Source organism: Macrosteles quadrilineatus, unplaced genomic scaffold (genome assembly GCF_028750875.1).
Source record: "Macrosteles quadrilineatus isolate MER2022 unplaced genomic scaffold, UCM_ALF_1.0 Scaffold_9__3_contigs__length_116548681, whole genome shotgun sequence".
NCBI lineage: Eukaryota > Metazoa > Arthropoda > Insecta > Hemiptera > Cicadellidae > Macrosteles > Macrosteles quadrilineatus.
In genome coordinates this window covers 66215558-66242793 of record NW_026542602.1, presented here as the reverse complement: position 1 = coordinate 66242793, position 27236 = coordinate 66215558, and the positions used below count along the sequence as shown (strand labels likewise).

Genomic DNA, 27236 nt, shown 5'->3' with positions numbered 1-27236 from the left:
AGTTCTATTAGATTCTTAATCTTAAAATGAATCTGTGAACGTGTTATCAGTTATTTAAAACTCGAGAGCCTCTTCACCAAATTATCAATTAAATAAACATTTATGTATGATATCATTATAACCTCGAATCACTGAATAAACTAAACAAACAGTTTCAAATACTTGTTAAATCTAATGAGTCATGGGGTAGTTCCACGAAACAAGTACTTAAAGATTATTTTACTTTTTATATTCATATTCATTTGAGATGGGGACGCTACCTATGTGCGTATTTTAACCCAAATATGAGTGAAGGATGAGTGTAGAATGGTGTGTGATCGTAGCTTTGTTACTGAATAATCAGCTGTTTCATCAGTCAGGACCATTTATTGAAATTATCAAAAACAGCTGATTAATACAACTAATATTCACTCGCAAAGCTTGTTCATTGCACTCCATATTGTTTACTTTTACAACCGTCCCAAAAGGATTATCTCCGTGCAAAGACGTATCAAATCTTACACAAAAGCCGCCATTGACATGTCAGAAGCTAATGCTAATGTGATAGTAGTTGTGATAACTAGGCCTAGCAAAGTATGAAACGGACATTTTAGAGGTTGTCTATCAGAGGAAGAGAGGTTTTAAAAAAACACGTGTATTTTTTACCTCTGGATTAAATGTGGTGCAGTGGCCAAATAAAGTGAAACAATACCAATTTTACTGTACAATAGAAGTAGGTAAACCGTTTTAACCCTGCTTTGCAACGGGTAAAAATTAGCCCTATGCAGATACAGTATTCAAACGGGATTATGCTTATATTCCGGGTGCATGTACTCATAGATAAAACATACTCCCTTAGTTAGTCTATGGTGTATTACATGGTGTTTTTGTATAAAACGCAACCCAAATTTCAACTATAGAGAATCAATGTTTACTGTTTAGCTGGCTTGTTTCCACAACTGACAGCTATACAGACTGACGGCTCAAGATCTATACAAGGACTTGTGCAACGTTTTGGAATGTCATAACTTATAAAAATACCCCTGCTGCAGCAAACTTGCAGATTGAGCGAATATTTTAATCTTATTGGATTTTTAATGAAACATTTCCTTAAAATGTCAGGTCTATTCTCTTTTTAAATGACATTATTATAACGAGTACAGGTTTTATGCTAAAGGGAAGGTAATGAAATCTTTTTCATTGAAATGTTAATAGTTTATAGTATAAATTAAAAAAAATTCTAATTTTATATCAAAATATTTTCATACACTACCAAACTACAACTAGTGTACTTATTTCCATAAATACCGCATACGAATTTGGATTTTTTTATTTTTCGTATTCATTATAACTATTTAATATACAACATTATTTATTTTAAGCTATACAAAATGATTCAGAAATAAACTTTAAAAACATTTTATGTTTTGTGAGTAAAACTCTGGTAACTCCAATTATTATTGTAACCCCATAAAACTTATTTCCATATTATGATCGTGCAGGTTCGTGAACTTGTTTGAATAAACGCAGGTTGACAGGCTTGTACCAAATTTCATTAAAAAACTAAACATAGGCCTACTGTCTGTATGATGTTTTTTATGATATTTAATAAAATACATGAATGAATTTGAGCGTAAGGATTTTTTTTCCATGGAGGGAAATTCGCTAAACAGCTTGAATATTGTTTTTTTAGTGGTTTGTATGTTGAACGTATTGCAGTGATTTGTGTAAATAGTGTCAATGTTTTTGAAATATTTCTATTTTGGCTCTGATGTAGTTTTTTTTTGTTTCAAGCATTTATTCTATAAGACATATTGTCCATTAATCGAATACAAATACATGAATGCAACTAGTTGGTCGACGACTGCTACTGCACTTCCAAGAAGCATGTCTGGACGCCGACCTTATAAGCGGTGACGGTGTTGGGTATACCATGGTGGGTCAAGGGACAGGGGGAGTCAAGAAACTAGAATCTGCTGATTCAAGGGATAGAGTTCAATTTATAAACTAGTAATAGTAGATATCCCACCTGTTATAAGGAATGCTGATTGTTTTATTCAGAAATAGCTAGTAACATGAAGCATACAAAAGAATGGACGAAATAAGAACTTGGGAGTCAAGAAACTAGAATCTGATTCAAGAGATAGTGTTCAGTTTATAAGAAATAGTAGATACCTGGTAAATGGAATGCTGAATGTTCTCTTGAAAAAGAACTAGGAATTTGAGGAAGCATTCGTAAAGAATGGGTCAAATAAGAACTTGGAAGTCAAGAAACGGTTCAGAATAAGCTAGGAACCTAAGGAAGAAGGGGATAACTAAGAAACCGTCTCTCATAATGCATTCTCTTACGTATTTCACAGATTTTTTGTTCGCAAAATTTCAAACAGACTTTGCGGAATTAGTTACCATCGTTTTAATATCATGTGATTCGTAATTATGCAAATGTCCCCACATAAGACATTTAGGCCTAAAATAATTATCAGATCTGTGGTAGAACTAGTTTTTAAGACGTATCAATATATTGATTTAAAGTTCATGAGAACGTTTACCAAACCTTTTGCAAATACCTTATAGTTAGAAGGTTTCTGGTTCAAGCCAGCTAAAGGTCCGAAGATTCTTGACAGCTCGAATCTGAACCATCTACATTTGGTTATTTAGCTAACAGACGGGTGTTGTTAAACAAATCCTAGCCAATAACAAATCAAAACTTCCCTCACTCCAATCATATCTTATACATTTTCAGATTTAATAACGTTTTGCTGTCTAAAATAATAAATCGACCCCAAAAACTAATACTAGCGTTATTTCCTACCGTTTTTTACAAAGGAACGGCACAAACCTGGTCTTGAATCCTACCTATTGTTAGATCCCAATTAGCCCAATGACGAATAGAAACTGCACCCTGAATTAATTCACATCGAACCAGCAGCCTTCAAACTTGAAGGCGAGCGCTGACCACTCAGTTTTGGTGTATACAGCCTACAGGGTAATTAATTGTAGTACAGGGCATTTACCTTGGTACGTCCTCGCAACACTTCCTCGCTTGGCTCAATACAAAGTCAACGGCCCCGAGGGTCCTTTTAAGACCATCAGGACTGGTTCTTCGTGACCTCTATACGGAAGGATTAGCTGAAACAGGTGAAATTGTAGTTACTCAACTTGTAGCTGATTACAAATACCTGGATCACTGAATGATAGCAATGAGAATAGTGTTTCAGCAAGTCATTGCTTTAACGTGTCGTCCCTGAAGGCATTTGAGGTGAGGACGCAATTTGGCGTATTGTAAAAAATGAGTGAAGAATGGAATAAAATGCATCTTGTAGGTTACTGACTAAGATCTTGTTTAGCCAAGACTAATTATTAAAAGCCTAATGATAAGGACAGCTGGGTCCTGGGTCTAATTTTGAATCATCGAAATACTTCTGATGAAAATACAACTAACATACTTAAAATGGTTTATAATACCTGCATATAGTAATCCTTTGTTGCTGATTTTGGCAACTAGTTTCGGTTCATTATTGAACCATCTTCAGGCCTCAAGGTGTCAAATAATCACTTCATTCGAAGGTCGTTAATAACAGAGTTCAATAAATAAGACATATACAAAACACGATACACGGAACGGACGCACATTACAAAAAAAACGAAAAACACGAAGGGACATTGACAATCGATCGTGACCGGGCTGAGGTAAAGTCTAGACTGATCTATATGGGATCTATATGCAGGTATTGTATACCATTTTAAGTATAATACAGTAATACGGAGGCTAAAGAACTATTTTTTAAAACAACTAACATATTCAATTTCTTATTTTTTTATCTGTTTGCGGTTCACGCTATTCATAAACACTTTTACTTACTTTACTTGTACTGTTTCTTTACTGCACTAATCTCAATATACTGTAGAAAAGGTTGGTTAAGAAGTTTGTTATTACTTTTAGAGATACAAATATTATAAGATATCTCTTAGAACCCACATTAAAACTTAAAAGCTGAATAATCATCAGTATACCTAAAGTAGACGAAATTAAATGAGTAAGATTTTTGCCATTTTGACACATTTCCTAATTACATATACGAGTATGTTACACATGCCATAGATTATTCCGAAAAATCTACTGTAAAAATAATCATTTACCCTATTTTTAACCAATATTTTTATCTGGAACTATTCATTATTAGTCACAATCCGAAACAAGCAACTGAAGCCTTTCAACGAAGTAGATTTGGAATAACAAGTGGCAGTGCCCTACATCACCACCTGTTTTACTTGGTTGGCTTCACTTACGCATCTGATTCTCAGAATCTATTCAAACAATCCCTAAGCTTGAGACAATTACAGTATTGCCAACTTTGTTTTTGTAAACGATCCAGTAACTTCTATGGAAGGTGTGCCAGAACCTAAAACGAGGAAACCCCATTAATATCCCGTAGTGAACTTGAACTATGAGTATAGAGTGTCATCCATGAAGCCTTTTAAGTGTCAAGAATTCTGTGGGACTTATTAGATGACAAGTTATAACCAATGATAGCCGTGCACAGACTAAAAGTTCAAAAAGTGATTGGGAACTTCATCATTAGGATCGAATTGCAACTTTGATATTCAGCCATCAAGGATTTGCCTCCTGAGTCTCAATGAGCTTGAAATGTTGATTGATCAATTCAAATTAAACCATTAAGACAACTTTAACTCCTGGGTCATACAAATTGGAGGAATTTGACAAAAGTACACAGCTTTTCATCACAAACTCAAAATGCAAACACTTTCGAGTTCAGGCAAATTAATTCAAACTCTTGAATATACTGTATCATTGTTATTGGTGGTGGTTTGAATGGATACTCTTGGAAAAGACACTTTATACCACATGAAAATTTCCAGGAAATAACTGGAAGTGGAGCGTGGGAATAAGTACCTCAGCATTCAACATTCAACTCAGCAAATGCAGAAGGGGTCTCAGCATCTTGAATGGTTCCCACAGGTGTTCTGCGAGAATTGTAATTCAAGATAGTTTCCAACAATTTTTCTTTTATGACTTAAATATATTAAATTGTATGTTATATTGATCTCATCGTAGCTCGCCAAACACTAGCTCAGTGGATGAAGTCAAGACATCGAAGAGCTGATTCAAGAAAACTGTCTTGCCAATTTGACAAATACCGCACAGGTTTTCACTGTCTTTCAATCACCTCATAGAACAGTAGGAGTAAAAAACGTATACAATCTAACACACTGGTCTCTCAATTATGTACCCAAAACGGGTACTTACGTATTACACCGACTACAATAACCTACCCTAACATAGCCTAAGAGTGGTTAGGTTATGTTTTGTTATTTAAACTATTAAAAGTCTTATTTGAAAGTCAAATTATCAGTGTGGTCGGTATAATACTTAAGTACACCTAAATGTTTAAACTGTGTCGCCATTTTATTCTTTGGACCGTATTAGTTTTATATCACTGCACTAGCTAATCCATGGGATATTTATGTCATTTGCCGTGCTAAATTTGAGTTTACACTAATAATTTGTGATTTGCGTAGTCTCCACATTTCCCCAAAAAACTTTTTTTGTTGAAAGCATTTATTTTTTTGGTTTGTTTGTTCGAGTTTTTTGCTGAAGCAATCTCAACACCTAGAAGTATCGGTCCACCCGTTTGTCTACTCATTTCAACGTCCTCAAATTCCTTGAGTTCAAACTCCTCTTTTGACCATGATTCAATTTCGTTCCAAGTTCGAGGTTCCTTAGTCCAATGTCTGTTCTACTTATGAGGGCCCAGGGACTTACCCTAGACCTTGGCCATGGAAGTCACACTGTTCACCACCCGCATCGTTTGCTTCCGACAGTTTGTCTCAATGGCCGAGGGGTAGGTCACAATTAATTGATCTTGCCAATTTAATCTTCATTTAATTCAGCAAACTGTCCCCCGGTCATACTCAATTCAAAGCATTGGCTGTTTGATAATTACTACAAGAACAATGGGAATTTTGTTTTCGTGTTCTGTTTCTGTTCAAGCAATTTAGGAAGTTAATTGAATAGCAATCGTGTACTAATTAAATGAAAATTAAGAAAAACTAGGAGTTCAGACTAATTGGACAATTTGTGTAAAATACTATACAGTAGTTAACAATTGTATTGAGTATTAAACACAGTTTATAGTATTGAAGAATGATGGATAGTATCCAATTAGGTCCAATTAATAATCCAATTGGGTGGTATCCAATTAATTTAGGAAAGAGATTAACTTGTAAAAACTACTACCTATGGAAACCGTCACTATTGTTTGTGCATTTTGAAATTGTTACAAAGTAAAAAGTAAATACTCAATGGAAAATAAATACTCCTAATGTACTATACCGTACAAAGATTGAAGTCTATCGCTCATTTAACTCGTAATTTGCTTTTTAACTAGCAAGGAGTTATTTTCAGCCACAACTACATGTAAATGTTATCTTAGTGAATCCTTCCGCAACTTTGTTAAATGTCACCAAACAGCTGATAAGGACACAGGAATGATAAGGAGGCCTTGACAATAACAAGGTCCTACGCATCAATGATAAGAGAAAATATAATTGGTTTGACGTTCATACCTAACTAGGTATCGGAAAGGAAACAAAGAAAGGAATCTTACGGAAAGGATCTTACTGTTTTCTAACAAAAGACTACGGTAATCATATTCTTCGGATAATTTACATGTGCAAGCTTATGTGATCCTGTAATTAAATAGGAAGGTTTTAGAGATACAGAAGAATACTTAAAAGGTAGAAACAAATCTTACTGTTTTCTAACAAAAGACTACGGTAATCATATTCTTCGGATAGTTTACATGTGCAAGCTTATGTGATCCTGTAATTAAATAGGAAGGTTTTAGAGATACAGAAGAATACTTAAAAGGTAGAAACAAAATTTTTAGTAGGGAAATTTTAAATAATTCTCAAGTTCATTATTAAAGATTTTTCCTGTAACGTCAAAATCATTCATCATTATAACAAAGTTTTGTCAACGGATCAAGCCAATGCGAAGCAAGGTTTTTTGTTTTAGGTTTTTTTTTATTTATTTTGGCCATGTGCTATTTTGCATTATGAAACCACAACAAATAAGGTATTGTGGAGTCCGCATTTTCATATGAATAGCTAGGAATCTGAAGGATAATTTACATCAATATCACTACGTACTTCTCCAGGATCATCAGCCTTTCAAAATCACTTAAATCTTCTCATATTGCGCCACCTATATCACTCAACCTACGGTTACCTACGGTTATCACTAAAAACAACAAAACGTAATAAAACACATCAGTCGTAAATGTGAGGTTAACCAAGTTGTTTACAAATACGCACGTCATCTGTCTGCTACAATATGTTCGCCACGAAAATGAAAAGCATCTAGAAACAGACATCGGGAAAAAGTTATAATCTGCAAAAAAATATACCAATCTCGATCCTGTACAATCAGATTCAGTCAGTCCCAAATCCTTTGCCGTAAACTATGTTTACGGGACTAAAAGCTACAACAGCACATATTGTTTAAATTTTTTTAAGAGGTTGGCGGCCTCTAACCTTGCATTTGCCCGTCCACATAGACTACAGATCTGTGCGTGGGACGTATCCAGCAAAGCAAGGGGTGAGCTGGTACAGTACAAAGGTGAACTGTACTGATAAAATGTTAGCTGCAGCATCCGAACCCACGACATCACTGCCTTGGGCCCGAAGTCCGTGACGCTAACTGAGCCACCAACTCACCTACAGAAACTGAAACTCACATAAATTCCAAAACTTTAAAATACCCAAATCAATGAATATTACCAACGTACTTGAATTGTGTTGACCAGTTTCGCCAACTGCTTTACGCGTGCCCGACAGCTAATGTTTCTACAAATGAAAACAAACACAGCAAGCTCCAGCAGATGACGTGGTGCTCCAAGAATCATCTGGCTTGGGCAACAATGGAAAAGTGACGTCATATGCTGAATCTGCAATAATCTTCATCTGCAACCTGCTTTGCTGACGAAAGTGAGATCGATTACATTGATAACTGGGAAAAATCTAAAAGCTGCGATCGCAAATATAGGTTTCGTACGTGCCGCTGTTGAAATAGAAATTACGCAGGCTTAAACAATAGTGAAGGCCTAAACGATATAATATGATGAGGTATCCTCATATCAAACTCTCATAATAAAACTTCAGTCAAATTAAAACAAATTATTATTGTTTTCTTAAAATATAACAACACCGAAGCACAGATTAATCATGTACAGATTTATCTCATACGGATTTTAGCTGTAGACAGTGTTAAGCATAATTTCGTCTGGGCTGTGTTGAGGCCATTATATTCTTTACAATTTGTTCCTGGTGATATAACAAACTTATAAACTGTTTGAACTGAACATAACAATATGGATTATATTACAGGATTTAGACTAAAATCTGCTATCCAAACGAGTACTACACGATTTTTATGAGTAAACAATACCCAACTTGTATAAATCGAAGAACTTAGGCTACGAGTAGTGACCATGAATACATAAACAGAACCGGTATGGATGGTGGAAGGAAAATGCATAGGTTGCGCTATTCCCTTCATATGCTGACGTCACTCAGATTGTAAAAACCATTTTACCATTTAGAAAAAATTATAAAACAATTACAGTCAAATCACAACAAATATATACTTATAGTCGGGACCACGAAAGTTTGCAGTTGGCGAGAGCCAATCACAAGACAAGGCTAGTGCGACGTTGCCATATCGCCCGTTGACGAAACTAATTAAAATACTAAACAATATTTTCAAATCAGCTGGTATGGCAATAAAATCAGCTGTTTTTGTGGATCACAAACATAAACAAATGACGTTGCTGGTCCGAAAATAAACATTATTTAACTCTGTTTTGGAAATGTCTAAATCATATGTTAATGCTATTACTATAGGATTATGGACTGTAAACATAAACAAATGACGTTGCTGGGAGCGAATACTGTACCTCCATACTGCATGTACTGCGTATATACATACGCCCATACGTCCTGAGGGGACGGAACCTATAGTCTACAATGCGATTGGCTACACTACTCGGGGGAAGGTTCTGTTTAGTTTGTTGTAAACCGACTTCAGAATTCGAAGGTCAGCCTGTCAACAAATTGAACCCAAACATATTCTTTTCCATTATAATTAAACTCTACATAGAACCAAAAATAATTTCCACTCGCAATTTTTCACTTACTTACCTGAGATAGATCAGTATTACCGATAATAGGACACTAGTACAGTGGAACCTTGATAAGGAGACCCTCGATGACAAGTGGACTTTACAACAAGAGTAATTTTTAATTACTTTGATTTCGACCCACATGTTATTGCAAACCTCAACACAAAGTCAACCTTGATAACAAGTCTTATTTGATCCTCCCCATGAGAGTCTTGTTATGTTAAGGCAATTTACTGTTTTGGTAGATAGGTATACAATTTAATATAGATTAAAAGAGTTATATGTTACAAATATAGGGAAACGTGTGCTCTAACTTTGTAATTATTACATTTATTAATTGCCACTGAGTGCATTTAGCATTGATACACAGAATAGACTTCCCATGTCATGTAAAAATGTGAAGCCAAAAACGTGGTGCAATCTGTTGAGATGGTATACTAATGACAATATTCTGTGTCAAGTGATAAATCAATCAGCTGTTTGCTATGATATTTATAAGATATTCTGTGTCAGGTGATAAATCAATCAGCTGTTTGCTATTATACTGCATTGATTTCAACTATTATTTAACCCTACATTATTTACCTTTGACATTTTGATCTACAATCCAAATATGCTAGTACCCTCTGGTAAAATGTCCTGAACTTTATCTATTTTCTTGTCTTCAATTCTAAATTACATGGGAAGTTTATTGATTGTATAGTCAATGATTTGGCATACTTTGGGGTCTAGAACTAAAAAAATAAACTAAATAAAAGTTTAATGTAGACAATTTTGAGTTGATCTGGTTTCTCTATTGCGGAAAGACATTCAGATCTCCGACAGTAGTAGTTTGAGGTCAGCTCTCTGGCGAGATCTTGACAACTTGAGATAAGACAAACACTAGAGCGGTCCAATACAGAGAACTTTTTTTACCACTTGACGCACTCTGCGCACAGTTGACAGGCTGAAGATTTTGTACGTTGTAGACAATTTTTTTGAGTGAAACTTAAGCTAATGTGAGCTTTTCGTCATTTTTGATAATCTCAGTCACAAGCCTAATGATCCTAGCAAGCAGACTTGGCTAAAAGCTCAAAATATGCAAAAAATTAGCTGTTACAAACCTATTTTGGAAAATATAATTCATGGCATCGTTCCAAATGTATTAATAAAATTGTGAAAAATCATTTTCCATCCAAACCCATTCGGAATCTCATTTAGTAGTTTCACTACATGTATTTATTTTGCAATTATATGCACACAAACATAATAAAGTATGTTTAATTCAAAGTTATTGTACCAAATTTTATCTGTTAATATTTACCTTTTAGCCTGCCACTCTGTTTGTAAATTAAGATTCTCATTTAGGTTTTTATTTTTTTATGTCCCACCTTCACATCCTAGGACGCTATGTTCTAGTCCAAAACTGTTTAAAACATTATTTTAGACTAGTCCTAGAGTGTCATTGCATTATTACATAGTTAAAACCCATTGGTAATTGGCAGGATTTGAACCGGTGACCTCGGAACGAAGCCCCGCGCTTTACCACTAAATCAGCTCACTTTCGTGTATGTAGGCTTATCTATGAACAGCTAGTCAAAAAAATAGCTCTCCAAACATTCTGTTAACATAATTATGTCAACAGTTTTTAAATTTCCTTTCCAACCCAATGCCAAAGAATGAATGTTGCTAATTGTATGTACCAAGTTGCCGTGCCTGAAAGGTTATCAGTTTGTACAGGTCGTGTTGGCAAATTGGTAAACTCACGTTTGGCAAACTTGTAAACCAGAGAAACACGACGCACGGTTCTAACTTTTTTGGCAAACGCGACGTCATAGTTTGACCCATCGTTTGTTGTTTTAGTATGTGAGGTTTAAATTTAATAGAGTGTTAATGGCATAGGTTAGTTTTGATGATTATTTTAAAACTGTACGCAAAATGTTTGATTCTCCTACGTAATTGATGTTGTGTCATAAATTGGAGTGGTTGAAGTGTCTATTTAAAGCTGAGTTTGCAAGTTCAATTCGGAAAAAATGAAAGTCTGTTTTGATAGTTTAGTGGACCGAGTCCCGTCTAAATCTAGTTATTGAGCTTTTAATAAAACTAGAGGTCGTGCAGTGGTTAGTAACTTGACCAGAAATATGTAATTTACAGACTTCTCTATTTTCACTCCAAGCTGTAAATAAAACATGTGATTGGAATTTATTCCATATGTTTTGATTTTCTGTTTATATTTCGTCACCAGGATGGCAACCCATAAAACATATGTTGATTTTTTTAATTTTAAATTAATTTGTTGGTGCTTATTTTTTATCCTATTTGAATTTATAAAGGGATTTTGCACATCTACAGGAAAATATATTTCTAACAGTAAGCGTAGATTCTCCCTGCGATGCACACGAGCTGAGAAAAAAGGTTTTCAAGAAACATGCTTGCCTATTAATGGATAGGATTTGTTTTGTTTTGACCTAGTAAATGCTAAACCAGTGACACTCAATCTTGATCTTAATATACTTCGCAATTTAGTTTGACGATGTCGTGCTAAATTTGATTAGATCTAATTATTGTTATTATTTCCCAAAATACATTGCTTAAGAATTTTTTTTTGAGTGTATGTATTCTATTCTCCTTTGCATTTATTGTTCATGTAGGCTATGGCATTCACATCGTTAGCACACCACCATACCACTTTCTAACGATTACACGTTATCTTAAAACATATTTTGACAATATCTAGTTTGAACCTTTTCTACCAACGAATCTTTTGTTGGAGAGAAAATGACATTGTTTTACGTAAAAACTAAATGATACATTTAATACACGTTTGAAGGACGAATGGGAAGGACAAGCATCACACTTGTTCTCACGTATTTCTGTGGTAAAGATCGCAGTTGAAATACAAGGTGACCCAAAACAATAACAGCTGGACAAAAAGTAACTGTGGTTATCCGGTGATTTTCAGGATTATATGAATGTAGGACGATGCGGTAACAAAGAGATAATGACTATTATATAAAGAAATTCAGTCCGTTCACAAAATTTAGGCGTTTTGAGGGGAGATTCCCCCACAACTATTTTTGCATTTATGTTGCAGCTGATTTACGTTTTGGCAAACCTCAGCTGTTGCGCTATTCGAGAAGATAGATTAGAGGGTTCGGATTCCACCATAAACTGTAGGCTGTAGGTCCCTTTGGCATTGGCTGTATGGGCTATTAATTAACAGCTGTGTCTAAGGAATATGTCGGCCGTAGTTACTAACAAGACTACAAGATCGCACCACTCATCTTATCTACACTCATCTTATCCATTTATGGTCGCCAATTTCAATGAAAAGTATTAAAGTATGTCTTCTCCTAAAAACGCCTAAAATTTTTAAACAAGTTATAAGATATTTTTAAGTTAATTTCTCGTCATTAATTCATCAAATTCTTACGCTCCACTTATTTTTATTTTCCACTTTTATAAGTTCTTTAAATGCCTAATTTCGTGTACATCTTAAATACAAACTATTTACTATATTGAAGCATTGCTGTACAGGTTACGAAGAAAATAAAGAATAACTGTACATTTAACAGTTGTTATTTTATGGAGAAGGAAGCTGTTGAAGTTTGCTTGGTTAGGAAACATATTTTCATCTAGTTTGGAAAATGTATGTTTTTCATCGTACACTATTAAATATATCAAAATCCTGGTTTCCCTTCCCCGTGGCAGCAAACCTAAGTAGTCGTGAGTAATGTTATCATTAGGAATAAAAATATAATAACAATTTTAGGGATATATTTAGTTAAAAATACAATCAGAAAAATAGGAATTTTCTTAGTCTGCAGGTTTGCCGTGGTGGGTGTTTTTTTTCTCACATAAATCACATAAAGGTTCAAGTCCCTCCACTTTGTCTAGGGGTGCCTCACTATCAGATCAACACTGTAAACAGATGCATTGTTTGTTTACATAATATGTTCGTCACTGTCCGTCTAAGTGTTTGGAATTATTTGTTTACAACCCGTATTTTGACTGTTCCACTTATCAGGCAATTCTGATAACGACTTTCCTCTTGAAAATCTCTTGAGGGTGAATCAAAGAGCCGAAACTTGACAGTCAATCGCCTCAACTTGATAAGAGATAAGAATTTGTAACAATGGCCCTTCGAGATAACGGTAATCATCTAATTAGGGAGATTAACTCGAGATGGAGATAATTTAACTTTTGGCTCGTTACAGTAAATTACCATGTGATTCTTGATAAAAGAGTGCAAGAGTTTCAGTGAGAAATCATACAGTGCAAATGTCTTTGGACAATGGCTAAAACGAGGAAGTGTGTTTACATACTTTTTTACTTTAAAAAATTACTAGACATTTTCAGTCCCTAAAATCTTTAGGGATCTTTTTATCTCAACTGGCGTTCCTCGATCTATGTAAAATGTGCAGTTATTGAGGACTTAAGGTTGTCTCAACTCTTAAGATGGTAAATTTAATCCGTAGTTTTGACTTGAAGGCAAATAAAAGTAAAGTTTAATTTATGTATACATCTAGTTTAAAAAATCTTCAGCATTAAACCGTTCTCGAGGCCATTTTAGTTTGTTGTGGGTCTTTATAAACTCTTTAAAATGCATCTTATATTAAATGCATCTTATAATAGTATGCAAATTTTGTTTTCCTTTATTTTGGCCCATGGTTTTTTATTAATATCATAATTTAGTTTTTAATTTAAAAATGTTTAATTCATTTTTCATCACATATTTATATAAAAAATATACGTATCTTTGTGATTTACTATAGATGTGATTACAATATTTATCCCTTAATACCCTTTCTTAAGTCTTATAAATTTTATAGTATTTACTACGTTTTTTTATAATAATTTTGGAAAAGTACACTTCAAAGAATTTATTAAAATGGCAAATGTTATTTTTCGCTAAGCTCTCCCAAGGTTCTGCGACGCAGATGGAAGCTATCAGTTTAGTACTGCAAGTCGCCACCAGTGGCCACTTGGGCGCTAGTGTCGCCCAAACTAGGTCAGACACCCCATTCCCACCCCCATGTTTTCATTCACACCGACTAATCGATGAACTTCCTAGTTCGATACTGTTTACCAGGTAAAGAATTTATTTAATTGAAAATAAAAATAGAAACAGAAGTGGAATATGTAGTTACGAGTGAACCCACTTATTATCCTCAAAAAATTGGTATACGCTTGTTCACACCTCATCAGGAAGTGCGTTTGGGGCAAGTTGGGCGTTGTACGTTTTTAAATAAAAATATAAACTGATGTAAAATAGCTACCGTTAGTGAAAAAATTGGAAAATGAATTTAAATAGTATACAAAACTAACAAGGGATACATAAAAATTAATTACTATGGAATTGTTCAAGAAAAAAATGGATATTTATTAAAATTTGAGTAATTATTTCGTGACTCACCCAAATTGACAGAAATGTAATCCAGAAACCACCCACTAAAATAATAAATAATTGTCTGTGAAAATATATTCTCGTTTGTATTGTATATAATTTCGTTACAGTTTCAAAGTTGTTGAAAACATTTCATAACTTTACCTTGTCAGATACTCAAAAAATGTTCGATCGATGAAAAGTGTCGTTTCTTCATACAATATTTTAATTGCATTCATGTGTATTATGTATCCACACATTTCCAGCACATAATGTCCGCAGAGCGTCGAAGCATTGAAGCATGGACGCATGGTGGCTGGTCGCCAAGGCTCTATTTCTGACCACATCCTTAAAAACTTCAGCTATTCAGCATTCCTACATATCTTGCATTCTGCGAAGTCTGGAAATCAAATAATAGCTTTGAAAATCAAATCGTACTCATCCCAATTCTATTTTAAGGGAATCGATTTTTGAAAAGGGTTGACGATTTTTTAGGAACGGTCCAGACTGTAGTCTTGTTACAGTGGAATCTACTGTATATTATAGCTGAAGAAAATTTAATTTAGGGTTAGCTCCGTCCGGGATAGGAGTTTTTGTTGTTTCCTAATTGTTTCTTAAAACGTTTAGCTTTAAATATATACTAAAAATGTTAGTTATAAACAATTGCGCTATGGTACTAAAACTAATATTATAAAGCGAAAAATTACAAATCCATCCAAAAACCAATCGTTGTCGAGAGAGTAAAGTGTACATACAATATTTAATCAAAATCGGACCACGTGTATGGTTTATAGCACTGTACACATACACACATACAGACATCACTGTAAAAAAACTTATGGGTTCAGGGGGCACAAACGAATACCACCCAAAACTCGAAAATGTTGACTGAGACAATACCTTCTCCATATACTATGAGAAAGTAAAATTGTCTACGATAGGTCCATATATGTGTCTATTCAGTATCCATAAGGCAGTACCCAACCTGTAGCTATTTTCATACATGACTTTACTTCACATTTTCTCCGCTAGTCACTGACGACCGTTTGGCACACACCACGACATCGGCCACTTCCCTGCTTTCTAGATCATAACAAATCTGAGTACTTGAAAGTAAAAACAGGAACAGGTGACTTGGAACAGATTACAGACGTCAAGGGCAGTTCCGTTCCGTCATTCCTCTGTCCAGCTGACCAGCCTGTCAACGCCAATGTGTGTTGGTGCTTGAAGGTCCGTTTGCGCCCTTGCCAATATATTTTCCACTGTTGCACTATTTCCTGTAATTTATCCTGATCGATTTTAATGGACGATAAGCAAACGTTTAGTCGCTCCGAGCGAGCGAAACGAAGCGAGGCTGATTTATGTTGGAAGGCATTTTATCCAGTATTCTTTTAATTTTTTAGAAGAGAGTGGCTTAAACCAACGTTTTACTACTGTGGTAAAATAACTCAGATTAGGTTAGAAAATATCAATTTTCAGGTACAAAATTGGTAATATTAATTTTCACCCCTCAACACTCTGTTTCCGTAGTCCGGTCATGTTGGTTCACGAACTCGTTTGAAAAAGTAGGTTTACATATTGTAATCAAAATTCGTATAGCTTTTGGTTTGCCAGTTGCCATGCTAATAGAAAAATACAGGGTGTCCCGGAACTCTATACCAATATTTTAGGGCATTGTTCGTGGGTAGGAAACATATCTAAATATCATATTTAAACTATCGGGAAGTCCTTAGTTACTCACATAGCCGCCATTTTTTTTTACTTATTTATTTTTGTGTGAAAAGGAGTTAAACAAATTAAATTGAAACTTTGCACAAACATGTATGCCAACTAGACAAACAAAATGGCGGCTGTGTGAGTAACTATGGACTTCCGGACAATTTAAATATTATTATTTTTAGATATGTTTCTTATGTTCTTACCCAGGAACAATGTCCTACAATAGTGGTAGGGAGTTCCGGGACACCTGTATTTATAAATTTGATCTGATGGTGTTTTTAGCCTCTGGAATGTCAAATCGAAGAAGTAAATCGGTTCCATAGATTAAAGCGGCAGACACAAAAACTATGCCTACTCTTTTAATCTATAGTTTTACCATGAGAATTTTTTTTAAGAGAACCATGAGAACCATGAGAATTGCGGTAATAGCTTATACCATAACTACCTTCTCAACTCCGAGTTAAAGGAAGGAGCTATAGATGGCCGTACTTATTCCCTATGCGAAACTCACTAAAATGTAAAAATGTCTGCATATTCAGACATTTCCATACACATCCAAACCAATAGGTGACGCACGTAAACCTCCAATTTTCAATAAACGTCAACATTTCTACGCTTACACCGATTCTAAGAAACTCCAACTTCTACAATTGTTACAACTACGAATGAAACATTATATATTGCAACATGAGTCACCACTTGATGAAGATTGGTAAACCTGATCTCTAGTTGAAGTTGCAAGTGTGATTCACAGGTTAAGTTAATGTGCGAGGTCAAATCAATGAAGTCAAATTAATTAATATGTAACCAACACCGTAGCGGCGGTAGTGAGTCGTTGATTGGAATGCTGATATGTTGGCTTCCAAACAAAACAGTTAACGGTCCAGGAAAATCACACGGGAAGATACGATTGAAAGTACAATGTACTGTATCTAGAGTAAGTTGAAATTTTTACTTAAGTAATTAGCCTAGTTAATAATTCATTGATTTGATACTTTTATGTTAAACCGTCCACAACTAGGTTAGGTTAGGTGAGGTTAGGTTAGAGTCAAACAAAACCCAACCTAACCAAACCCAACCAAAACCAAACCAAACCAAACCGCCAAAGCTTATCTAACATAGTCCAAACCTAACCTAACCCAACATAACCTAGGATATTTGGGGTTAGGTTAGGTAAAACGTACTTACTTACTTACTCCCAGGGCCATGCATATCTAAGAAGATATTTGGCCGCACCAACAAAGCCTCTCCATCTTGCTCTATCCTCTGCATCCTCCTCAGTTGCTATTATAGGTAAAACGTAGCATATTTAAATCCCATTTTCATTATACTGGTTTGTCTATTGTTTACAATCTGACTGTGTTGAAATCGTCAACTGAAGGAACAGCTGTTAAATTAAAAAAGAAAATTGGTCAGCATATCTGGATCCTTGAAAATTTACTCTAGAAATAAATTAAACGTAAGGTGGCTAAGCCCTCACGTACGAAAAGTATCTTTTTCGTTACCATTCGCCATCGATGTATAAAGTATATATTTTCCACGTTCCAATTCTTATTTTGCATTATACATTAGCGTTGTCTCCGAGCTGCACGTAGGTGTTGTTTTTACGCTTCATCTGTCCAATTATTATTTCCGCTTCAACGTTTCCTAGCTGTCATTCACATTTCACGGCTATGAGTTTCATACTAATTGATTTCAATGTTCTGAGCTTGAAGGTAATACGTCAATTATACAACCGCACAATGCAGTGCCAAGAAGCTAATACAAGGCCTAATATCACTCAAAGAGCGGGTGTCAAAAGTATTAGTAGAATTACTACAGAATAAACTTGCCAATTCTACTATTGCCACTCTTTAGTACGTTGTTCTACGTTTGGTTTCATAACTTGTATTCTATTTGAATAGGAAATCTGACAATTAAGGGAATATATTAGTGGAAATCTAACCGTTGAAATGGAAGTTAGTCTGTAGGTTTGCTGCGGCGGAGGTATTTTTCTATCGCTGACATTTTTACCAAAAAACACCATAAATTAAACATACTCTCCTAGTAGATTTGCATTCTTATGTACCAGATGATTATTTTAATGTTAGTTCCGTCTGGTGCCGATAGGGTTGTGTTTTTGTTTACAAAATGTTCCTTGTTACTTCAGTTGTTTTTTTAAACCTCATTTTGCAACAAATACTATAAAATAAAAATAAAATAAAAAATACTGCAGTAGTTATGCAAAATTTTACAATTATGCTTCATTATGTTATTTATGTTTAAACTAATGAACTTCAGCTATTGAACTAATGAAGTTCAATAGTTCAATGTTGCACTATTGAACTTCCTGAAGCAATATTGTGTGGAATATTTCGTAATTTTTGATCGGTTGAAGAAAAAAAATCAAATGTTTACATTAAATTCTGCTACAGTTTTTCTTCCAAGAGTGTTGCAGTACACGATGATGAGTCATCTTCACAGACAGACGGGTGAGGATCAATTCGCAAGTTTGCCCATTTGATAACCACATCCACAGATACGCAATGTTGATACTGTACTGATAACTCTTATCTTAGCCACATTGATAACGTGCGTAAAAATCAATAGTGTTGGCGACTCACTTTAGAAACTCCCATAACACCTTTCGACCTGGAGAAACGTTACAGTAATTCAACTTGTTACCCTAATTAACCTAATTACCCCTTAATTTTAGCTATTTACCCTACAGCGTAAAATCAGATTGAGTAAAACCAACCACGATGGAAAAAATAAATTTTAATATTTATCACTAAACTTACTAAAGGATTTCATCAAGAATCATTGTTAGACAAGTTTTCAATGTAAAATAAAATGAAATCGTCAAAAATAAAAGGAATCAGCCGCAGCAAACCTGCAGACTCAGCGAATTCACATTTATCTGGTTGGATTTTCACTAAAATATTTTTCGTAAGTTTGTCAGATTTATTTCCTCTTAAAGTAACAATGATTTTAAAGAGTACTTCGGTTTGCCGCTACAAGGAATGTGGGAAAGTGTGTTTTCAACTGTTAAGCTTAGTATGAAACAAACTAGGAATATGTCGGCCTTAATCTCTAACAAGGCTACAAGATCGCGCCACTCATCCTACACTCATCTCCATTCTTACTTGGCTTAAAATACCTACTTTGTATGGTCGCCATTTCACTAAAAAGTATTAGGGAATTAAATTAGATAAAAATATTCATGAATTTGAACGAAAGGTAAAAGTAAATTGGTCCCAGGATCTAGGTTCTACCATTTACAGTAATAGCTTTCATGTATAAAAAATCTCTAAAAATACAATGCAATCAATACAATCATCCAATGTTACGCGGTCATCATAATCAATTCAAGCGCCTTCAACTTTTACATGCAATGCAACACGCATTAATGCTTTGCACATTGTCTACCTGCAGTTGAAGGCGACTGCCTCCTTCATAGTTAAATATAATACCTCCTCTCCGAAAAAAATAAACTATTTCCATAGTGACAATAACCTTGGAAATATGTAACATTGTAGAAGTCTTTTAGAGACAAAGTTTATGATATTGGGTTTCATCCGAGCGTTGCAAGTTACGATTACTGCAAAACTAATTCACTTCAGCTGAAAATTCCGTTGACCCAGTTGAGCAGGATGATTCATTGAGCCATGTGGCCCCGCTGTTCTGGCGCGATTCCAGGAATTAAATACGGTTTCTGGAATCCCCGTCGTGCATCTATGTGCAATAAGCAATTTCGCTGGTTTGACTATAAATTTAAAATTCCTAAAATGTTCTTTTACAAGTTAAAAATTATATTTAGAATAGTATCAATTTGAACATTTTGACAACTTTAAATACTAGATACTAAAGAATACCGATATTTTCATATTGTAAAAGTGAACAGATGTAAAATTGTACAGTTGCAATATAAAATGTATTTAATTGCGAGTGAATACATACAGCTACATACAGTTTTGGTATGAGTGGGGGTTGCTAACATGTACGTATATCCATATCTACGTTTAGATTTGAGATGAGTTTCGTCACCAATGTTCTTCCACAATAATATTCATATAGACTATGAATATTTCAATTCAATTTTCTCTTTTCTGGCATAAAGTTGGACGTTTATTTCGCATAAGCCTATATTTACTTTTACTTATTTGTATTTTCTTTTTGTTTTAGTTTACGTACAATTTCGAATTTCATGGTATCTCAAGGTTCTACTCACTTAACATATACGTCAAACGATTACATATTTTATTACCATTATTACAATCAATAAAACATTATGACGTAAATCTCGTAAAATATAACAAATTAAATACAGTACAGCAAACAAAAACATCGCACAATCTACACACCTGACCACTATTAGGCCTATATAGTAAACTATCAACAGATTGTAATGTTTAAATATATGTTTCAACATCGTGACCTATCCCAACCAATTTATACGATGAGTTACACATCAGTCGCGTTAATGAGTGGCCCATGATAAGGCAGTGAACGGTCTGCTATTGTGGAGCCAGACTCGCTAACGAAGAAACCAAACTGTGATCAGCTGTCAATCAATACGTTATGAGATAAGAGAGTGTTGATAGCAATGACCTTTATGTGTCATATGCATAACCTGAAATAAACCTTTCAGCATCTACAGTATATGTTTATAAGCAAGCATGTTTCTTTAAAACCTCTTTTTCAGCTCGTGTGTAGGCCTATTGCAGGGAAAATCTACTCATATTGTTAGAAAGATGTTTCCTGTAGATGTGCAGAATCCTTTCGTAAATTAAAATAGGCTCAAAAATAAGCACAACAAATAAATTTAAAGTAAAAAATATTAACATGGGCCTTATAGGTTGTCATGCTGGGGACGAAATAACAACGAAATATAAACAGAAAATTAAAACAAATGGAAGAAATTCCAATCACATGTTTTATTTACAGCTTGGGGTGAAAATAGAGAATTCCGTACATTACATTTTTTGGTCGCGTTTTCAAACACTGAACGCTCTTAATATTCCATTGTAGAGGAAAATTCGAATTGATATTTCATGCTGGATTTCCATAATTTGTAAGTGTCAAAATTATTGTTAAATTTTATTTGACTTTTTTTGTAAAAACTGCTCAAAGTGATATATTACTTTATGGTGAAGATCTGATTTCTAAAAAAAATTAAAACATTATTTTTATTGAATAAATAGCATGTTATTACAGTATTTGTTCAATTGTTCTTTTAAACCCAAAACAAAAGTACCTATATTTAAAAAAAAAAAAAACAATATAATACACTATTACTTTTGTAGCTCTGCAAGTGCCGATTTTACTATCTAAAAGTAAAGAATTATAAACCAAAAGACAATTGTTTGTGTAAAAATTTCAAAAATTAACCAAAATTTGCAATTTTTGAAATTTATACGGTACTTGCAAATTCATTCAACGAAATTTATTTATTTCCAACTTTAAAGTAATATAAAGACTAGTTATAACCATTATATGATGATTTATGTACTTGATGAACATTTTCCAAATGAATGAATGTTGGCTCATAAAATGACAACATATCTACAAAATAATCAAACATATGTGACTAAGCAAACAATCGGTATACAATCAGGAAAATTGCTCATAATTCATGAATGAATCAGTTTCCTCAAAACATTGTTTAGTGATGGAACTACCACAGTTTTTACCAAATTGTTCTACATATCGTGGAAATACACCAGTCAGATCGTCTTTGCAGAACAAAGACAGAGAAGTTGCGTTACACGTCACGCGACCTAGTACGCATGCGCACTGTTGCCAACTCAACGTCACGTGACTTACGCACGTGCACTGTTGCCAACTCAACGTCACGTGACTTACGCATGCGCACTGTTGCCAACTCAACGTCACGTGACTTACGCATGCGCACTGTTGCCAACTCAACAGCACGAGACTTACGCATGCGCACTGTGACCAACTCAAAGGGAATAAAAAAGAGTGTATCCGTTTTTTCTTACCTTTCTCACAACTTATAGTTCTGATGGTTTTTGCTCGAATGAAACCGAAGTATTTATATAATGTAAATATTGTGCTTATCTATGCCATTTGCGTTTTCACGATTGTTTACAAAATTTCCAAACCATTATGATCTTGTTCTGTCTAATGGGATATTTTTTTCTAATCAATTACGAGAATATTGTAATTAAACTATTTACATAATCGAACCGCCGAAGTTTCTGAGCTCTCGTGTTACTTTTTACTCAAGTAAGAAAAATTTGACTAAGTTTTAAATTTTTACTTCTCTGTGCTAAAAGAAAAAAAATATTTGTCATTACAATGTCTCAAAAACAGCTGTCTTACGGATCGTTTTGAGTCCCTAAAGATAGCTTTTTTTGCGGACTAGTCCGTAAAATTTTACGTACTCGAATCATATGGTTATGTCAAAGTTTATCTCAAAAACAAATCAGCTGTTCTGAACCTTTAAAATGCTTCAACAATATATAAACAAACTTTAAACACGATATCGTCCCAAAAAGCCTACTTTAGGGACTAGTAACGAAAACTACTATTTCGTCATACTGCAGCAAAAACAGACGTTTTTAATGCATGCGTTGCGGGGCTAAAGTAGCATTTTTACTCTTTATAATTTTTCCTACAGTCACCCGACAAAGTTGGCTTCGTTGTACTGTTTATAGTACAGAAAGCTGCTAATTGCTGCATATTTATACTTTGCCGTACGGTTTATACTTTGCCGTACGGTTTATACTTTGCCGCACATCAGGATTCCAACGAAACAACACAAAACAGCGTGGTTCCATTATGCACGTAATCCATGTACGCTTGGAAATAGGTTGGCAACACTTAAAGATAATTATACTATGAGCAGCTGATTGACTATTAAATAACTACGATTTAACCTGTCATTTCGTGTTTATAGTTTCGGTATTTCTGAACTTTCTGGACTTCTTTTAAACGTTTTTAAAACCTTCCTACGATCTTAATAAACAAGAAAATACCTTTTGAGCATTTTTTTAGGCGCGGAAACCACTTCAAATAACAAAAACATACGGAACTATATTCTCAAAACGCGGAGCACATTTCTTGCCGAGGAAAAATTGCGGAGTGATATGGACCGCGGGTACTACTTTCTCTAGGGCACCATTTGTGTTGCCAGCTGAACCTAAAAACGTGTTGCATAGTGTTTGAAAGACTAATTATTTATATGCTTTATAGTGACTGTAGGAAAAATATAATGTGTAACACGAGTGAAAAAGGCCTTTGCTGCACTCGAGATCATTCCACACTCGCCTGCGGCTCGTGCGTAAACATTGCTCTCGTGTGCAGCAAAGTGCCACTTTCACCACTAGTTACACAAATAACTATTTCCTCTCTAGGGAGTAAAAATCAGCTGTTGTAAACAGTTGTAAATTTCGATTGTGGCTATTGTATCGATCGAAATTATTTATCGATTGATCTATTAGGTAAGGTTTTAGCCTAATGTTATCGATTGTTCGACATATCGATGGTATAATGTACACAATCGTAATAGACGAAATGATTGAATCACTTACCAAACAGCTTACACGGGAGCGATTTTAATGTTTAGATTTAAAAGTTTTATGAGTTTTTCCCATTCGTAGGACATTTTAAAACGTCTCAAAAGCTTTTCCCTATAGGATAAAGTGTGTAACAGAAAGTCTGGCAATACCCAGTCTGATTTGAAATAAGCACACGTACAAGCATTGACTATATATATAGCCAATGGTACAAGTCATTGCACTTTCATTACTACTAGAGGACCCGTGGTAGAAAACGCGAACAAAAATATGTAATGTACAGACTTCTCTATTCTCACCCCACGCTGTAAATAAAACATGTGATTTTCTTCCATTTGTTTTGATTTTCTGTTTATTTTCCGTTGTTATTTCGTCACCATCATGGCAACCCATAAGGCCCATGTTTTTTTTTAATTTAAAATAGATTTTTTGCTTATTTTTGAACCTATTTTAATTTATAAAGGGATTCTGCACATACAGGAAAATGTATTTCTAACAGTATCAATACGCAGATTTTCTTTGGGATGCACACAAGTTGAGATAAAAGGTTTCCAAGCAACATGCTTGATTTAATATCTGATATTGTAGCTAAAACCAGACATAGTTTAGACTGTGTTTTGTCAGCCATGCAGATTCTCCTCACGTTGGCTTTTCCCAACCTGTAGACCCATTTGGTGGTATTGCGGATGTATTTTGTATTGCGCAGGTCAGTAACGCCGTATTGACTTCTCCCCCCCCCCTACATTTCATCCCTTCGATGCAATTTTGTTGATGTGGTTGGGGGGGGAGAGGGGGGAATTGAATGGAAAACCCAAGTAAGCAAAACGTCAGTTTTCTCTTTATAATTATTAACTGTACACCAGACTCGTTTAAAGCTGATTTTGGGGGTGGAGAAAAGGAGTGGGGATACGAAAAGGTTAAATATGACAAAACGTAGGTCTTAGGTTAGTATTATGGTTATAGCATAGAATAAATAATCAATATAGTGTTTATTTATGCTATGGTTAGAGCACATATTAAATTCCGAAAAAAGGTCAAAATTTTAAAAAAAATTAGCATTATCTAAGGTTGAATAGATGGAGATACGAAACAAAATTGTATTACAAAAGTTAAGCTTGTATATGGAACACTAAGCTCTCTCAGTTTTTTTTATTAGATCAAAAGTTAATACCCAAGAAGTCTTCAAAAAGGCCTTTTTTGGATTTACAAAAGTGTTTTATTTTGACTCTTTTTAGGTGGGTTTAAATTTGAAAATGCCACTATTGTGAGTTTTCTGGATTATTCGGGACCGAAACCTAATACTCGTGCCAAATATCAGATCCCTAGCTCTTCTTGAAGTACGTTACTTCAAGAACCTGATACCTGATGAGTCAGTGATTGAGTGATTAAACATGTCTGTGGCTGTGTGTTTAATTGAAAGATTGTATGTATCATCTATGTAACAAAATGATTCCGTAAAATTTTTCGTCCTTGACTAATATCAAGATAAACTAACTTTCGATAACATGTAGGTGTTGAATAATTTTGAAAAAAATAAACATAAAAGTAGGAAAACATATAATTGGTGGGTACACATTTGCAAACCTTTTGAAACAAACAGTGCCAATAAATAATATATATGTAAATCAAGGTACATTACCATTAGTAAAACCTGCTGAAAAAATACAAACAAGAAAGAAAGATAAAGCAGGCTTGTGAACTAATTCAAATATTTGTTGATTTCCAAATTTTTATCGAAGAAAATATCATAGCAAAAGAGGTACGCCAATAACAAAAGCACAGTACCTGTAAACGCTTACAAATATCTTGCGGATAACGATTTCCACTGATTTCACGTAATATACCTACACACACGGTTGTACTACATCGCGAAATCATGAATGAAAGGCTGATGACGTCATTGGAATATTCCGCACCAAAACGACTTCACTCGGGTTCACCAAGGTTGGCAAACTTGTTTGACAACAATGATTCTCGCGATCAGCTGTTCAGCTGTTCTACTCTCACCTGTCTCACATTCCCCCATTCTCATCTGTTCTCCGTTCCTCAGACGAATGAGTCACTTTTGGACGTCTGGAGTCCCGACTTTTTACAATTCCCGTGATTTTCCATGGATGATTGCAAGTCCCGGTCCCGATATATACTCTGCACTTCAATTTGCACTTTCAGTCCATTTTGAAGTTTCAGAGTGATAAGTGCGACGGAAGAACTTCGTTGATGTTTTTGGTATCCTGTACGTCTTTCAACCGTAGTCTCTTCGATAGTCGACAACAGAGATACAGTTTTTTTCGTGTTTTATTGGATTTTTGTATCAATTGCTAGGCAATATTGTGTGTAAGTTATGTTTGTTAGCTTCTGTTTTATTGAAAATATTTTAGGTTATTGTTTAAATTATTTTTTGGAAATTTAAAATAGCTAGTAGATTACTTAAAATTTTATTAACTATCATAAAGCAACTTGAGTGTGTAAAAATAATAGTATAAATTTGTTTTGGAAATTCTTAAGAACAATTAATTTAAGCCGTAATAAAACATATAAAATTGAATACCTAGCTTTGGTACCCTTTTATAATTCTTTATAATAGGACGTAATAAAACTAGCTTTTGAGTTTTTATCTCCAATTTGTATTTATTTTTTACCCTATTATGTTTTTGAATCTCTTGTTCATAACAAAATTTTATTTTATCATAACTATATTACATTATTAGTACTATTGCACTATATATTTTTGTACTTACATAAGAAATGCATTGTATAGTAAAAATAATCTTTAAATTAGGATTTTATATGATCTGTTATTGTATACTTCCATGGATTAGATTATATATATTTGTTGTATATTTTTATGTAATTCTTATGAAAATAAATCAACTTGTCTTTTGAAATTGATTGTATGTAATCCTATCAACGATACAGTAAAGTGGTCTTTACAGCCCTAATGTCGGGAAAGAAGAGTGGTATTCTAGTTTATATTTTTGAACTCAGTCATTTTTGTAAAATGAAAAAAATACCATACCAACCCTGTTAAAAATGTTTGTTTACCCCATAAATACGTTTGATAAATTTCACGTAAATACTTAAATTTAACTAAACTAAGTTAATTCGTAATTTGTTAATCGTTTCAAACTGTTATACTTGATCTTTCAACTGTAATTTTTTACATGGTCACCCATTGATTAAAACTATACTATGATTAAACTTACGTCATTAATCCACATTATAGACCGGTGGATTATTCCAAATTTATCATATCCACATTAACAAATTTCTTGTCGATTCAAACAAAACACCATCAATGTAAATATTTTTTTGTTGATTATTTATTTATAATCGAGAACAAGTTTTAAGTAATTTAATAAAACACACAATAGTTATACAAAATGTATTCTTATTGGAAAAACGTAAAATTATCCTAAAGTCACGAGAAAACGATTTAAAATACTCCTATAA

General features: G+C 34.2%; 1 protein-coding gene across 1 annotated transcript in view; it reads left to right on the top strand.

The window, feature by feature from the left end:
* The window catches only part of LOC129002434 (BTB/POZ domain-containing protein 2-like), a 48869-nt gene that overhangs the window by 9449 nt on the left and 12184 nt on the right, over nt 1–27236 (top strand). The gene's annotated exons all lie outside the window — the stretch shown is intronic.